This window comes from Fringilla coelebs (assembly GCF_963513975.1).
Source record: "Fringilla coelebs genome assembly, chromosome: 1".
Classification (NCBI taxonomy): Eukaryota; Metazoa; Chordata; class Aves; order Passeriformes; family Fringillidae; genus Fringilla; species Fringilla coelebs.
The window spans coordinates 81,970,364-81,988,162 of record NC_140028.1 but is presented as its reverse complement, the minus strand read 5'-3'; positions in this window follow the sequence as shown (position 1 = coordinate 81,988,162).

Here is a 17,799-nt window from a genome sequence, read left to right as displayed (position 1 = left end):
GGATGACACAAAGTTATCTCTTAGTTGCTGCTGTTTAACTAGAGATTCCAATTAATTATTCTATATGCCCCTTCATATTTTTTGTGCTCAGCAGAGGAAAGTCCACCTTAACTCAATAGTTTAAAGGAGGATTTTGTCAGGATTTGCTTCAGAGTATGTGAAAACCGACCTAGATTATGTAAACTGCTTATCACTATTATCTGTTTCTTTCATTTCATATTGTGAGAGGATTTCATTACAGAAAATGGCATAGAAGATTTGGATTGTCTTATTTTATACAAGCTCCCCAGAGAAATGGTCGCAGCACCAGCCTGACAGAATTCCATAAGTATTGGACGATGCTTTCAGGCACAGGGTGTGACTCCTGGGAATGATCCTGTGCAGGGCTGGGAGCTGGACTCAATGATCCTTGTAGGTCCCTTCCAACTCAGCATATCCTGTGATTCTGTGATGTTTAAGTGAACCAAGTTCTTAGAAAAACTTAGCTGAAAGAGAAGATGTGCTCTTGAAAGCAGACCGAAATGTAGGCTCAGGATACTTCAATGTTATTATGTTTGCTGCTCTTTTAGTTCCTGACTCTATAATTCATCCTGCTTTTGACTCAACTCAGAAAGCACTCTTTTATTCTTGCCTCATGGCTCAGATTGGTAGTGTGAAGACTGGATAAAAGGTGCTGCGTACTCAGTGGTGGATCACAGCTTTTCATGTCTTTTCCTGTCTTTTTATTGGAAGAAGAGGAGTAAAGTAGACATTCAACCTTCTACCACTCAATTGTAATGAAAAAACCAAAAAAAATTGGTTGTGCCCTGAAGGTCATATGTAGTCTATTTGTTTACTTTAGACTGAATTCAGCTATAACTATGCCTTTCACAGTGAGTGATTGTGTATGTTGCTTACAAAGTGCTGCAGTCAAGGACGTTCCTTAGCTCTCATGGGCGTGCTATTCCAGGGCCTTCTTTGTCAAACTGGTTCTTCCAGTGGCCTACAAATGTCTTCACTGTTGCTGTTCAGGTTCTGTAGCTTGTATGCCAGCAATAAACATAAAAAGTAATTGATACCTTTCCTCTTTGCTTTTGGGCTTTGCACAGTTAAAGCCTATTTTGATGTTTTCTCTTCTCCTTATCTTCTCACCCCTGTAAGACTTCCAGTTTGTTTTCTTTAGCCTCACAGTGTCAATTCTTTCAGCCTTTCCTCAGTAATGTTTTCTAGATTGTTGTTTCAATCTTCTGGATTGTTTTTGATGAATCTGCCTCTTTCTAGCTGTGTAGTCCCCAAAGAGGACACAGTTTACTGGCTGAACTGAATGGAAGGACTACAGGGTTAGGTAAATATCCATATACCAAAATTATACCAACCTGCACTTTGTTTGCGGGAAAGGTTCTTGTTCTGCAAGGACCTTTTTGACTAGCATGGTCCCCTGCAACCCCTGAGTAATTATAGGAAGGAACAATTCCCAGCTAGCTTTTCCCCACCTTGTATTTCTGTGGTGGTTCCCCCACTTAGTTTAAACTTTTTCATTTTCAGATAATTTCCCAAGCTTAGAAAAATAATTTAGAATTATAATTCTGGTCTCTTCTACACTCACTGCTCCTGCTAGACTTGTGTCATCTGTAAGTGAAACAGGCATTCTCTCGATTCCCTCATCCTGTCTGTTAAATGAAAATGTTCCACAGAACCAGAATAAGGGCAGACCCCCTTCTCCACCCTGCCAGATATATCCTTGCATTTTGACAATTTCCAAGCAACGAGGGTTCTCCTACAGCTGTTCAAGTAGGCATTATCTAGTAAGTCTCCCATGTTTTCCCAGCTTGGCTCTGGGGATATCACAGAAGGTTATGTCAAGAGCCTAAAAGATGCCAACTTATGACACTTACTGCTTCGCCTTTATTTGCAAACATAGTTGCCCATTATATAACAAAATGAGATTTGTTTGATGTGACAAATGCATGTTGCCTATCACCTGTTCTCTTGTTATCTTCCACAGTTTTAGAATTTATTTCATGCCTCTGTGTTGAGAGCAGGTGCTGGATTCTGACAGCTCCAGCAGCCCCAGTGCAGGGCACAGCTGTACACCTCAGCTGCAGGCAGGTTGGTGGGTGAGAGCCTCGGGGAACCCTGGGCAAGGGAGGGAAGGACACTATGAAGTGTCCTGAAGTTATTATGGTTATTATGCTCAAAGTATTCTAGGACAGAGTTCAGTTTATTTGGAAACAACTGATTTGCACAAAGATTCATAATAGTTCTTCCCTTAGGCTAAATTAACATTTGACTAATTTCCTTACTGGGGCTGACTGTTAGCTAACTTAAATGTCCTTCTGGAGACTTAGACTTTCATCCAATTCTTTTACTATGAGCCAGTTTAGAACAGGGGGATGCAGATGGACAGACTACTGTTTTTAATTTTCAATACACTTGTTGGATCAAGGCTGACTCTCTGAACTATTTGATGCTCACTTTCCACAGTTGATATAAAAACTCTTTTTGTGAAGACTGGAAATTTAAGCTCTTGCATGTTACTTTAGAGTCTGAGCTAAAGGGATAGAATGTGACATCTCTTTCTAGACTCTTTTGCCATCAGTACCCTTCTTGCCATTGACTGTACAAATAGGTAGCCAAAGGGTGATGAAGAAGCCACTATGCTCTGTTGCTGATACTGAGGGATTTCCATGAGCTTGGAGAATATTCATCACCTAAATCTTTTTCTCTTCCACATTTTTCCTGCAAAGCAATACAAACCAGTTGTAAACAAATGGCAGGATCTAGATGTTTGTATAAGTTAGGAAAGCCTTATCTCTTTCTTCCTTAAAGCACTTTGATCCATGAAGAGCAAGAAAGAATATCACTGCAGGTGGTGAGAATATCCTGATACCTCTGAACTGTGCAAAGTAAACTCTCTCTTTTGCTAGAGAAACTGTCACGTATTCCGGGTGTATGCAGCATAAGTTGCTATCCGTGGCATTGCTGGAGACTGCACCTCCTGATTGAAACTCTGCAGCCCAGTAGCTGTTCCATTTGGGCTAAACAAGCTCAAGTACTCTGCTTTGTGTAAGTCCCCCAGAAAATTTCTTGCAAATCAGACCTTTGTGTCTTAAGGGCCTGAGTCTCCAGGACTGATCTGACAGGCCCTGAAGTGGAGGATGAATTTAATTTTAGCTTTGGGTCAAGCTCTGCACAGGAAGTTCAGAACTAAGCAATTAAACTTGTGGGGAAGAAGGGAGACTTTTACATATTATCAATAAGCAGTAGTGACAAAAGAATACCTAACTGTATTCTTGTGAAAGACCACCCACAAGATTGAATTTGGGCTGTGTGATTTTGCCCCAAATGATAGCTATGTGTAGAGATGTGCATAAGTCAGCACAGAATCTACATAAATATATAAAATATAAACATACAGTAAAAGCATTAGTCAGATAGAAAGAACAGATGAGCGGGGCAAGCACAGTGTGAAACTATTTCAGCAAGGCAAATTTAAAGCAAACACTGAAACAAATGAGGTGGCAGACAACAGTATGAATTTTAATGAACCAAAAACAATACAGCAGAAAACTATTAAATGCAGTTTTGGTGCATGAACAATATATTGCTTTTAAAAGGTGCTTTCCTCTATTGGTGAAATTTAAGGATGTATAATTTAATGTAATATTTATGAAAAGTTCAGTCCAAATATCTCTTTGCTGATCAGTGCAACAGGACAACATTTGGAATAACTATGAAAATCTGTAAATTTTCAGGTATAATTTCAGGAATTGTTCAGATGAAGTTAAGAAACCTCAAGTATATTGGAAACATCAAGAGTTAATTGTGAATTTTTCCCAGGTTTTGCATTGCTATTATTTCAGGGCTTGGGTAATAACATCTATCAAGATCTTTCTTAAACTGGAAGTGAAAAGCACTTTTAATTTCATAAGAGATGGCAGTCACAGTGTGTCTTCAGCTGGAGTAGTTTGTTTGCAGGAGTGACAGATTGTCAAGCCATCAGCAGAATTTTGGAGTTCACAGAGCTCCCAGTACTTCCTCTATGACTCCTATATGACATCCCATACAGATGAAGACTAGTGTTTTGCCTTGATTGATTACCCAGAAGATCTATTTCTGCAGCTATTTTGTCTCAAGTCAGTTATTCTTTTAGCTGGTATCTGTTTCTAGTTGCCCACAGTTACCTGGCTGACCTCCTTCAGCAGCTTTAGGCCATCACAACTTTGTGTATCCAAGTCCAGCTCACAGCATCCTTTCCCCTTCCAGGTGCAAAGTACTTCTGCACTTTATAATTTCCTTTGGAGAGGGATAGATCTCACAACCTTGGCTCTTCTGGACCTTCTTGGTTCCTGCCTGGGTTTGGCTCAGAGGTGAAACATCTGAAAATAAGGCACCTTGCAGGGTAAAAAATCCTGAGCAGCCTGTATTCAGCTGAGCAAAGTATAAAAAAGTGGACATGTTTATTTCTGGTGACCCAGTACATTTGTGAAGCATTTACAGCACTCTCATTCTATGTCATTATGCTCACATTTACTGAAGAGCAAATATGCTTTGAAAACAGCGCTGTTGTGACATAAAAGTGATATATGCATCTCTTTTGGGCATATTCCTATTTTTATGTTCATGAAACTTGAAAGAAGTTGAAATGCATGCACTTCTAGCTTTCAGTTATCCCTGTTAAATGTGTTAACCAGAAGCCAAATAAAATAGGCTGCATCTTGGAGCGTGAAAACCAACTCAGGCATGTAGAGCACAAATTATGGATCTGCAATATATGGATCAGGTTTGCAGAACTTCTGCATTACATAATTGCTTTATCTCAGCAGATTTCAGTGGAATAGGTACTGTTCTCTTAAATTAATCTAGTGACATCTGGAGAAAAAATACTGTCCAAAATTATACAAATAAAAGGCATAAAATCACAAAGTAAATGCAAACCCTTTTATTATTGCTTCTTGTAACCTTCCCAACAGTATTGCTCAGGAAAGCAGAAGCTACCATACGTCTGAGATGCTGTGAAATAGACTTTGGCACATTTTTGCTGTACCCTCCCCTGTGATACTTCTTTACAGGTGTGCAGCACCCATCCATGCAAAGGGGGTTGTTATGGGGCTAAGCACTGTTTCTGAGGTGGCCACGGTCAACCCCAGCCTTGAGGGGAGTTTCCCAGAGCAGGTGGCACTTTGCATCATGTTTGCACCCACTGTGGACATTTTTTAATAACAGAGCAAGACACCAAGCAGTAGAGAAGCAGGATTCACCCTCAGAGCTGTCATGTGATGCAGTATGGCTCTTCTGTCACAACAGCTGTGCATGTTTCAGTCCTACAGCAGCAGATTTCCTTGCAGTTTGCTTAAGACAAGCTGTCTCTGATGGTTGCTTCTTGTCTTGTTTTGGTGAAATTCCATCTGTCACCTACTTAGAGGATAAAGCCATAGAGGAAAGAGTGCAGAAACACAGGAAAACATGAGATAACTAAAACTGACTATATAATGCACTGTGCAGACAACAATGAGCAATTTGAAAATACTAATAATTATAATTTATGTTAATTTTTAATGCAAACTGGTAATTGCTTAAAAAACAAGTTTTAGGTTTAGAAATATGAGTAGGAAGATGTATTTGAAAGCCTCTCTCTTAGCAGGCATCATGATCTACAATTTGAAAAATTATCTGAGAATAGTCAGACTCCACAGGCACTACAAGAAACCAATTGCTAGGCTTTTTTTCAGCCACTGCCTCCAGGGAAAACCATATTTCATTATGCAAACAAATATACATGGATGTAAGTGCATTCCTTGGATTAAAGCTTCTACAAATTCTGCTGCATTTCTTTTTCTTAGATTAGAAATTGCTGGTATAATTAATCCAAAACTCACAGTGAATTTTGCAGAATTAAAAAAATAAACTGAAGTTGTCCCCAAGAATTTTCCCTTCTGAAATCTTCTTCAGGGTCATTCTTAGTCAGTAAAAAATAGTACTGAGTGTGCTACTGTGTAACTCCTGTGTTTCTAAAGACTTTACTGTCAGCACACTTATTGACTCAAGCTAGGGCATGACAATAATCAAATTATACCTCCCAACAAGGTAAAATACAGCCAAAATGGCCAGTAACTTTTCCACTTTCAAAGGAAAAATAGTTTGTTGGTTTTGAGCATAAGGCATTTTAAAGTTGAATAATCCTAATAAATTAAATTACTTTCTCTCACTTTCTTTCATGCAGTTTTAAAATCTGTCCTTAATTAGTAGTTGTTGATTGCATTATTTTAGGGTTTTTCCCTGTTTTTTCATTTGTTGAAAATTAAAGTCGCATAGTTTGAAATCACCTACGTTAATCACAGTGTCCAGAAAATGCAATTGTTTGAATAAATAAGAGTTGTTCTGTAATACCACTAGAAATCTACATGACATTATTTGCATGTTATTCTCTGAATCCAATTTGCTGTAGGTTTTAAATATGGATTCAGTTCTTTGGTTTTTCAGAAAATTTATTAGACAATATCTAACATACAACAGGAATTCTCAAAACTCTGCTATAGTGGTAAAACAGACTAAATCCTAAAACTTGTATCAAAGCCAGAATAAAATGATTTTGCCAAGAGAAGGCTGCAGAAATTGTATTACTGTCAGTTGCATTTTATGGACAGGCTGTAGGATGAGAAAGCAATAAGTTGGTGGCTGGTGGATCTCAGTCAGTTCTGGAGTACAGGGAATGTTGGGGGCTACAGCTGTATTGACCTGTTACATGTGGGACATTGCTGTGGTTTTGGTAGGACTGCAGACATGTGGGATAGGGAAGGACCAGTCAGTTTCACCCACCTTGCTGCCTTCTTACCCCACTGCTTCAGAGCAGATGATGTGTTCTGATCCTCCTCTGTGGCTGCATAAACATTGCATTTCTACATAATTTAGTGGATACTGCACCGAAGAAAAGATCTAATTTTATGGAAACAAACAGAAGCATTACTGGAATTTAACAGGCAGAATGAGGATCTAATTAGCTAACAGCAACAACTGGCTCTAGCATAACTGGTCTTGTCTCAGTGGCATTTCTTGCCACAGGTATCAGCAGCAGAAGTGACAAAAGGCTGTGGCACAATATGAAACAACCCCCATGCTACCAGAGCTGTGATCAGTTCTCTTACATTTGCAAAGGCAAAGGAGCACTTCCTGCCAGCAAGCTGGATAACTCCACTGTGTCAGACCCAGCAGTTTGTTCTGTGCATCTGTCAAGTGCTATGTGCTCCTGGTGGTTTATGCTCACTCAAGTTATCAAGCAAGGACCGTTTAGTCTGGCACGGAGGAGCCTGTGCACTTTGCAATGTGAGCACTAAGACAACAAACAAAGGATTTTGTACCTGAGAGTGTAAAGATCCTTCTGGTGAATCACAGGCCAGAATAAGCCTGAAAAGTCAGCTACAGCACAGGCTTTTTTTTAATGTGGTAACTTTGATAAACATCTATAATACATCTATAAAACATCTAATAGAAATGCCTATGGAAATAAAGTATTTTTCCATAGCAGAGAGTGTATTCTTCCTCAGTAGACTAGCAAAAGGCTGTCACATTTTTTAAGTCCACATAAGCCCAGCTTTGAGGCTCTGTGCTAGATATGAGATGCGGTATCTCTGCGGACTGCATTTAATCCACAAAAAACCCTGAAACAATGAAAAATGCTCTTTCTGCCTGTGTGGGGGATGTTGCTAATGTCAGAATACTCTGGCAGGCAGAGATTTTGTGCATATTATTTGTCTTAATGGGCATCTCTTTTCTGTAATTCTGGATTTATATTTCCAGGAAGCCTATCTCAGGTGAATTACACCTACGAATGTAGGTGCAAAGTAATGTACGGCCAAAGCAGCTCTCAAAAGCTGCCTATGTGGTCATATCCTTTTCACTGTGTATGTTTTCAACTCTCCAGGTCACCCTAGGAACATCAGGTGGTTATTTTCCATTAAGAACTTGTGTATTGTAGCAGTGGGCTATGCATATTAATTGGTAAGTGAAGTACATTTACCTACACAACTTCTTTCCATTCTATAGCAGAACACAAAGAGATTCATAACATCAGGAAAATCAAAATACGACAAAAACATATGCTTTTCAAGAAAAATGAAAAAACTTTCAGGCACATGTAAAGGCTTTCCTAGCAATGACTTGAGACACATTTCAGCCACTTTCACCCATATCAGACATGATCGGTAGTCATTGCTGTCACAGCCGAGCAATCAGTGGGGGTGAAAGCAGAAAACAAAGGAGCCAGAATGAAACATTTGCAGCAAACTGTCAAAAAATTGCACTAAAGATAGATTAAGAGCTACCACAGATGTGTGGCATGCTGAAATGAGTGAAAAATCACTGCAGTGACCTAAAAGGAATGTGTAATCTTATTTTACTATTCTAATTGGCTTTGTGAAGCAATGCCCAAACTTTTAGCATAACCTGTTCACAAACATCATTGATTTCAAAATGTGAGAAATGAGATCATTAGTCTTCTGGAAGCTGTGGGGGAAAAGTACAACAGAGTTATAGACCTTTATGTAAATGTTCCTGAAAACCTGTTCTATCCTATATTTGGGTGTGTGGGGTTTAATTATGAGTAGGATCAAAGACATCTTGAAAAGAGCTAATCCTGTTTAATGTGTATGCAACTCCATCTACATTAATTATATCTCAAGATCACAGAACTTGCTTACAAGCAATAATGATAGTGATGCAAATGATATTGTGGCACTGGTAGACCATTTCACTGCCAACAGAGGCAGAATGGATTACCCTTTGTGACATTTAATTAGGGTATATAGCCTTGTAGAGAACCTCTTCTGTGGCAAAAAAATAGAACTTTCTCAATTTAAAAAAAACCACAAACCAACACTTGTTGTTAAAACATTGCTGTCATATTCATAATGGGACTCTAATGAAAATATATTTGGGGTTAAATCCTCTGCTTTTGAACATCAGCAATTCTGTCATCACCGATCTCTCAGATGCAATGAAGGATGTGTACTACTGAATTTAGTCGTCATGAGAGCCATTTAAAGTGTTGACAGAAATCCAAATGATTTAACTTCTTTTTATTTTGTAAGTAATGGAATGGGTTATTTCTCTTCTGAGTGGCATTAGATTCTGCTTGGAGTTTTCTTTTATTCTGGATTAGTTAAAACCAGCATTTTAAAAAGTTTCTGGGAAAATCTTTTTCCAGTGTTTGGTCTTTTGGCCACTTTTGGCCACTTTTGGCCACTTTTGGCCAATTTTAAAATAAATTTTTTCCACTATGTTTTGTGAGTTCTGTTCCATTTTTCTAATTTCCTTTTTTCCTTAAGTTACATGAAGTTTTTGAAAGTTGTTTCATATTGCTGCAATATTTCTTGTTCACAAAGTTGAAAATGCTTTTTATCAGCTTCTCTGGTGTATTTATTTCAGTCCTGATAAGAAGCATGCCTTCACCTTGGCTATAAAGAACAATACATTTCCCTTTTTCTTAAGGAAAGTTAATTTTAGTAAAAAAAAAAAGAAGCTTGCTGAGTGGAACTCTTGCTTTGTATTTTGCAAGCTTAGTCCTCTCGTGTGTGCTTTTTCCAAACGTAGACAAAGAAGATTTTGTGGAAAGGAAAAGTGCACAAATACTTGGACCGAACGAACTTTGAATGTGAGGGAAGATAAAAATCTCAGTAGGTAGGAGAGCTATACAGTGAAAGGATAACTACGAGCAAAAGAAGAAAATGGTCATCTTTTCCCATGCCTTCTTCTTATCCCTGAGGTAGAAGGTTCTACCTGCCTTTGTCACACAGTGGGATTGATAATGCAAAGGACAAATATTCTTCTCTGTCATTATGTCTTTATAGGTCTCTTCCTGCTGTGCTTAAGCAGCACAAACTCCCACAGAGTTTTCTTTTGTAAGGATGAAATAATCAGTCCCTGACAGGGTTGAATCAAGAGACAGGTAAGGGTAGCGTTTACCTCACACCTCCTGGAACACATATGGATCTTCTTCCAGGCAGAGAAGTAAAGGGGAATTTCTCGAATCTTAAATCTGTAGCAAGTAGTATATAAAGGTAATCAAAGGGCTAGTAGGTAGTGTCTGATGCAAATTTGATGAGAATAACTCAATTTAAAAGGGTGCCTACTGCAGGAAGTTTGTTGACAGAGTATAGCAAATCTCAGGAAATGTGTGTAGAACTGCAAGTTTGGTGATTGTTTAGAAGGGGGAGAGGAACCTCCAGACATATGCAAGAGTGTCAGACACTTCTGAATACAATGCAGTCTGCCAAGAAAGAAAAGAAGATAATGACATTGGTTACAGAGCAAGAGAAATGAGAAACTTGCAATGAAAATATATTAATACCAGATTAATGGTGGTAAGTGCTACTATAAAAGAACGTGATAAGCCAGAACAGTCATGGCTCAAATAAACAGTTTTCCATCCACACGTTTCTTGTTTGAATGTAAAAGGGTTTCACATCCATATATCCAGGTTGAACCTAATTTAGCATCATTCAGAATTGATGATGACTAGGAGGTGGAAGAAACAAAAGAAGTAAAAGCCCATCTGCATTTATGCAATGACACATCAGCATGATCTCTCACATCTGTCTGATGGTATACCAAAGAAATGAATTTGCATGTGTTCAGGTGAATTTTGGAAGAGGACCCAAATTCTGAATCAACATCAAGGTACTCTGAATTTCCTCTCATTTCTCTTACAGAAAAGATCTGACAAAAAACTTCAAATGACAAGCTATTTATTATTTATATTGGAAAAAAATTCACTGCTAATGCAACAATGCTTAATGCTAGTGAAACAACCCTTTCTAGTTGCTGTACCTTGGGAGGAAGGAACTAAGACAATTGTTTTCTAAAATTTGTCTATAATTTGGAGGAGACTGTGATCTTAAAATACATTTGTCAAGCTCAGGTGAAGACATGTTAGCCTTTTATTTGGATTAGATTATTGTCCATGAATTTGTTTGTTTCCTTCCTCCTCTGATCCTTAAACATCTGAAACATCTGAAAGCTTTTACTTTAAAATAAATGTGTAGAGTGTATCCATATTCACATTTGCAAATGTGGTAAAACATGGAAAACTTCTAACTCAAAAGGCAAACGTTTAGCAGTAAATATATACAGGTTTTAATAATGAAACTCTGAAATCAAGAGTCTAACATAGATCCTATCAGAGAAAAAATGAACTTAGAAAACTGCAAATGAAAATATTACATTTAAAAAGATCTGCTTAGGAATGGCTCTATTATATTGAAAATGCTGCCTGTTGTTTCTGATATTTGGAATTTTTATATTACTTTGTCAAAACCTTGATTGCCTAAGGCTTTGATTACCTGCAACCCTGGTTCCTTGCTTTCTTCATGTGAGTTTCAAAAAGGCTTATTAACTGGACCTCATACTATAGGTGAAATTCATTAATTCATTTTAGTAGTCTCATTTGTAAAGGACAAAATATTTTGTGTTTTGATTGGGCTTTACTAAGACTAACAGAAAAGGAGGCTTCTGCTGACTTTTTGTTCAGATCTGGACTTTTCCCTAGAGACAGACACAGGAAGGCACTGGTTTCTGGAACATTTGTTTGACTGGTCTAAAAAGACTGCCAAGAACCTTCAGAGTATCTGCTCCCGAGACTTCCCTCACGGCATCTTGGGGAGCATATACATTAGAAGAAAAGGACTTCGTAGCACTGTTTTTATCTTTTATGTATGTTAATATGACTGAAGACATTTTTGCGAGGTAGTTATATTTTAAGGTGCATTAGGTGCTCTGTTGCCTCTTTTTACACATCTACTGTTCATTTTAATATTTTCTAAGAGCGTCTGTAATATGTGATAGACGTTAATGTCACTTATAAAATTAAATTAACTAGGATGTTCTGAAATTGTCTTTAAAGGTCAAATTATAATAATCTTACCCAGAGTAGTACTTTTACTCAGGGGTAGGTCTAGGTAAATCAATAGCACTATAGAAGGAATAAGGTTAGATACATAAAAGGACTTTGGCACCACGTATCCTCCAAAATGTACGTATCAGTAGAGCCAAAATTCATAGGTTTAAATTCTCTGAATTCTTGTTTGTTCGTTGAAATACTTGGAGACATGAAAAATTTTACTTTTAAACTATCTGTCTAAAATTTTCCATCAGTATGATTTCCCAGTAACAAAGAGATTTGCTTCTGAGTGGTCAGAAGACTTGATAATACGGAACACACATGGGTCTGCTTTCCTTTATTTCACCAGCTGCTACTGTTCATCTATAATCTGCATGTTCCTTACATCATGAAACCGTATCCCAAAAATATCTGGAGCAGAGCAAATTGCTCCAGTCACCAACCCCAGGAGTGCATTGAACTACAGCTCGCCCAGTCTTTTTCTTAGCTGTTGTGTTTCACATAAACCTTTAAACTTGCTCAAAGCAAGGACTGGAACTTTAATACTGCTCTACAGAGGCCATAACTGTAATCTATGGTGCTGTATATCACTGACCTAATGTTTATATAACTTTTTTAGGCAAAGTAGAAAACTACCAGTAGAAGGATTGAACAAGACCCACACCAACACATCTGGGAGACTTGACTACTCAGCTGAAAGATGTATACACATGAAGAAGAATCAGCAGGAAGGTTTGGAACTCATTGCTGCTTTACTCCAAGCCGTTGCTATAAAATATTTGAAGTGCTGGGTGTTGTGGGATTGCTGCAGGAATGGAGTGATCCTCCATACAAACCACATTGTGACTGAAAATCAAAATTTAGAGTTGGGCAGCTCCAAGTAATATTTTTTCTTTCTTTCTAGTACAAAAATAGCATTGTAAAAATGAGATGGAAGGCTTTCTAGTAAAAAAAGTCTCAGTCTGGTTTTTAATCTCTCATTTGGGCATGCATCACTGCTCAGTTATGATTGAACCTCTCAGGGTATCACTCCTTAGTGTTGTGTGGCTTCCACTCTTAGATGTTTGTTTCAGTAGATTTTTTAAATCTCACCAGGGACAAAGGCAAGTACTTGCTTGTGAAGATACAATGTATTAAGGTAGTAATTTTTCATTTTTAATGACTGTCATGACTACCCTTCAGCTGCTGACTGCATCATTTAGCTCCTTGCTCTCGATGCCATTCATTGAACTGTCAGCATTTGTCATTTGCTGTGCACACAGTGATGTTGCAGATGTTTGTGCTTCTGCTAATGCCCAGCTCTGGTTCTTGGAAAGGGTGGCTTGGTTCCTGCCTTTGTATGACTTTGCATGATCAGAGGGCAAACCCTCAGGGCACCGTGTATACCCCTGCTTCAGCACTCATTGTTTCACTACATAGATATAAATTAATCAAAACTCTGCTACAAATATTTAAAAAATTGAGGAGAGACTAGATTAAGACCCGTTCTTAAGCTTCCCTTTGCAAATATATAGAGCCAATCCATTTTCTCAAAAAAACAGAGCTTTAAGACATCTCCCTCTGAATCCAGTTGGCTTTTATTTTTCTATTCAAAGTCCTACCCTGAGGTGGATGGGAAGTATTTTACAGAGCGCTTGCCCTCCTACTTAGATATGATGTTAAACTAGCTGCCTGTGGGATCCAGAAGCGTGTATTGTTGCCAGGTTTTCCGGACACAGTTTTCTTATCCTTTCCATGAAAAACTACTAGTCTGATCTGTACACTTGTTGTGACAGTAGTATTTGGCCCTCGTGAGGAAATTTAGACATAAGCCAGCTCCTTTTCTCAAAAGGAGAGTGGTACAGCCAGGCACATGTATGTTTATAGCACGGCTGTGCGGAAGGAGTGTCTTTTGTGTGCTTAAAGTTTAGAGCCCCTTTATGCAGTAGAACTGGGTATAGGATCTGCTGTCCTTTGGTCTGCAGCTCAAAGTAAAGGCAACAATTGAGTGAGAGAGGTGAAAGCAACAGTTTCTAATTTATGAGAAAAAACCCAAGCCACAAAGCACAGCAAAGGGAAAGCAATGTGAAGGATACTTGTTGCAATATGCAATGCTCCCGAGTCTGCCATCATGTCGCAGTGACTCCTCAGACAAGTCACATACTTTCTTTTCCCAACATATAAAAGCTGGGAATAGAAATGATGTCTGTGAAGCTGCTTGAGACCTGTGGGAGAAAAATGCTAACAGTATGCTGATTTTTTTTTCTTTTTTTTTTTTTTTTTTTGCTTTTGTAAAAAATGGAAAGGAACAGCATGCCAAGAAAACTTTGGCAAACTGCATCTTTCCTGCTGTGCTCCCTATCTCTGCTCGTCCCTGCTATATAATTAGTTTTTAAGTCTTAAGTCTCTGGATATACTTTGCTGCTCACTGTTGTGTATCGAATTCATTGTATATCAAACCCAGTGGAGCCCTCATCCCTGCTAGGTGTTCTAGTGAGCCGAATGAGACAGAGAGGAACAAGCCACCTTCTGGAGAAAAGGTTATAGGAGAAAAAAAAAAGAAAAAAGGTTAATATAGCAGCTTCTGGGTTTTTATTTAATCTAAAATTTCTAGGGCAATTCATCTAGTCACTTGCTTCTGCCAGTGACATTATAAACTCTCTGCTGTCACCAGATTGGCCTGTAAAGCACGCTCTGTCATTTACTGGAAAGGTTTTATGGAGAAAGAAAACAGGAATGTTTAGTTAGGTTGTAGTTCAGGGCAGTCTAAATAGGCAAGGAGAATTACCACTGCTACCTACTGTCCAATATAAACTGCTTTATTTGCATCTGCTCTTTCTCCTTGAGATACTGTTCATTTCCCTGCATTCTTTATGGGTGTTTTAAATGGAGAGAAATAACTAATCAGCAAATGAATGAGAGCAGAGGGAAATTTTACAGTTTGTAGATTCCTATCTGCACAGCAATATACGTGCATTTGATGATTTTCAGGAACTTCACTGCAGAATTTTTCTGGCTACAAAGCGGGAAAAGAGTTTTTAAGAAAATTTCTGAGTATATTAGTACTTTTAATCAATTTTTATCTTAGCCACAGAGATTTGTTTTGGTTGGTTGGCTTGTTGGGTTTTTTTTTTAATTGCTTAGAAAGCTACAGTAAAAAATCCTGAATATTAGTTTCTTAACATAGAATTGTGAAGAATGGAAAATAATTCTTAGATAAGTAAGTTCAACTTAATCAAGCACTGTCATGTTCCTCACTAAACCTTGTCCCTGAGTGCCATATTCACACACATTCTGAACATTTCCAGGGGTAGTGGTGGTATGACCACTATGTGCCTGGCAGCTTGCTTCAATGCTTGACCACCCTTTCAGTGGATAATTTTTTCCTAATTTCCAATCTGAAGCACTCCTGGCCCTACTTGAGACTGACCCTCACCTCACTACAATCTCCTTTCAGGTTATGGCAGAAGGCAATAAGGTCTCCCCTGAGCCTCCTTTTCTCCAGGCTAAACACCTTCAGCTCCCCCAACCTCTCCTCATCAGGCTTTTGCTCCAGACCTTTCACCAGGTCTGTTGCCCTTCTTTGGACATGCTCCAGCATCTCAATGTCTCCTACCTGTAGTGAGGACCCCAAAACTCCACCCAGGATCTGAGGTGTGGTCTCACCAGTGCCCAGTACAGGCGATGATCGCTGCCCTGGTTCTGCTGACCACACCATTGCTCATACAGTCACACCATTGCTGATACAGTCACACCATTGCTGATACAGTCACACCATTGCTGATACAGGTCATACCATTGCTGATGCTGATACAGTCACACCATTGCTGATACAGTCACACCATTGCTGATACAGGTCACACAATTGCTGATACAGGTCACACAATTGCTGATACAGTCACACCATTGCTGATACAGTCACACCATTGCTGATACAGGGCACACCATTGCTGATACAGTCACACCATTGCTGATACAGTCACACCATTGCTGATACAGTCACACCATTGCTGATACAGGTCACACAATTGCTGATACAGTCACACCATTGCTGATACAGTCACACCATCACTGATACAGTCACACCATTGCTGGTACAGTCACACCATTGCTGATGGAGGTCACCCCATTGCTGATGGAGGTCACCCCATTGCTGATACAGTCACACCATTGCTGATACAGTCACACCATTGCTGATACAGGTCACACCATTGCTGATACAATCACACCATTGCTGATACAGTCACACCATTGCTGATACAGGTCACACCATTGCTGATACAGTCACACCATTGCTGATACAGTCACACCATTGCTGATACAGGGCACACCATCACAATTGCTGATACAGTCACACCATTGCTGATACAGTCACACCATTGCTGTTACAGGTCACACCATTGCTGATGCAGTCACTCCATTGCTGATACAGGGCACACCATTGCTGGTACAATCACACCATTGCTGATACAGTCACACCATTGTTGATACAGGGCACTTCTTGGCCACCTGGGCACACTGCTGGCTCATGTTCAAATGGCTGTCGATCACCATCCTGAGGTTCTTTGTTGAGAGGCAGCTAATTACTCATTTCATTAAAGAACAATGCTGCAGATTCCAGTAAAAGAAGGAATTGCAACTATCCTCACTAGTGTGAATGACCTGTGTCAATAGAATGAGTGGGATTGTCTCCTTTCCCTCTGCTTCCTTTTGTCCCCAGAAGGGTTTCTTGTCATTTCAGACACGGCTGACAGGAGTCAGCTGAGTGCTGGACACATATTGTGGCACCTGTAAGCATTTTTGACATAATTGACATAGTTCTGTAGGGTTTTGACAAGTTTGTCAACCTAATGAATAGGCAACTGAGCTTTAAAACCTACACTAAAGGTCATGTAAGTTGTTCAATAGAGGATGAAAAATTATACTAACCAAATAATAGTTTCTGACTTACTCTGCCTGAAAACAGCAAGGGTGGGGGGCACTTTACAATATCCCCCCTCCTATATTTATGATACTTAATGAGAAGGGGAGAATGATTTTTTTTCCCAGGTTTGTTATTTTTTTAATAAGCAAAATTTGAGAAGCATTCACATAGAGTAATATATTTTACAGGTAATGGCTCTTTGTTTGGTGCAACTGCTGTTGTCTTTTATAAAAGCAGAATAGATCTTCTTTATGAAAGTAAATAACTCTTCATAGCAACAAAGCACCTGCAGTTTGCTATAGCCACATATGTAACCTTGTGGTATTAAAAGAGTAAAAGATATTTGGTTTAAAAAAACCATCTACATTTCATCAAAACAGTTTTACTTTGCAGACAAGGTACAGAGCAAGCCAAATTGTTTGTGCTAGCAGCTAGGATATGGCAAGTAGACAAGGTATCCACAAATCAGCTTTTGCAGCCATGTAAACAACCAAATTTAATCTCAGACTTGGAGCAGGCTGAAAACCTACCCATGGAGAGTCACCACTGCCCAGCTGACAGGCAGTATGCTCTTAGATTGCTGCAACTCACTCGCAGCTCACATCATGGTGGAGCAGTGAGTCCTATCAGAGTACTCAGGCATGGGTTTTTCTTCCTGAAGTCCTGTTTTTTCCTTGCTCATAATTAGATCTTGCAATAAATGAACAAAATGCTATTTTGTCTTTTATAGGAATGTTATGGCTGCAGCTATGCCTTCCCAAGGTCAAAAACACTGGCCAGAGACAACATATTTTTACTCTATTTTAGGGAAGAACTAGAGTTTCTCCAGTTGTAGTTCCATACTGTTGTTTAAGTGACCCACAGCACAGAGGACTGCATTTAACTCATATTTCTCCTCCTTGACAAGACAATGAGTCTACAAACTGACCTCACTGAGACTGGGATATTGACTGTGGTGGGGTTTTGTACCTAAATGGCAAAATAAGCATCCAATCAATAATATGTTTTCAGAGCAAACCACAGA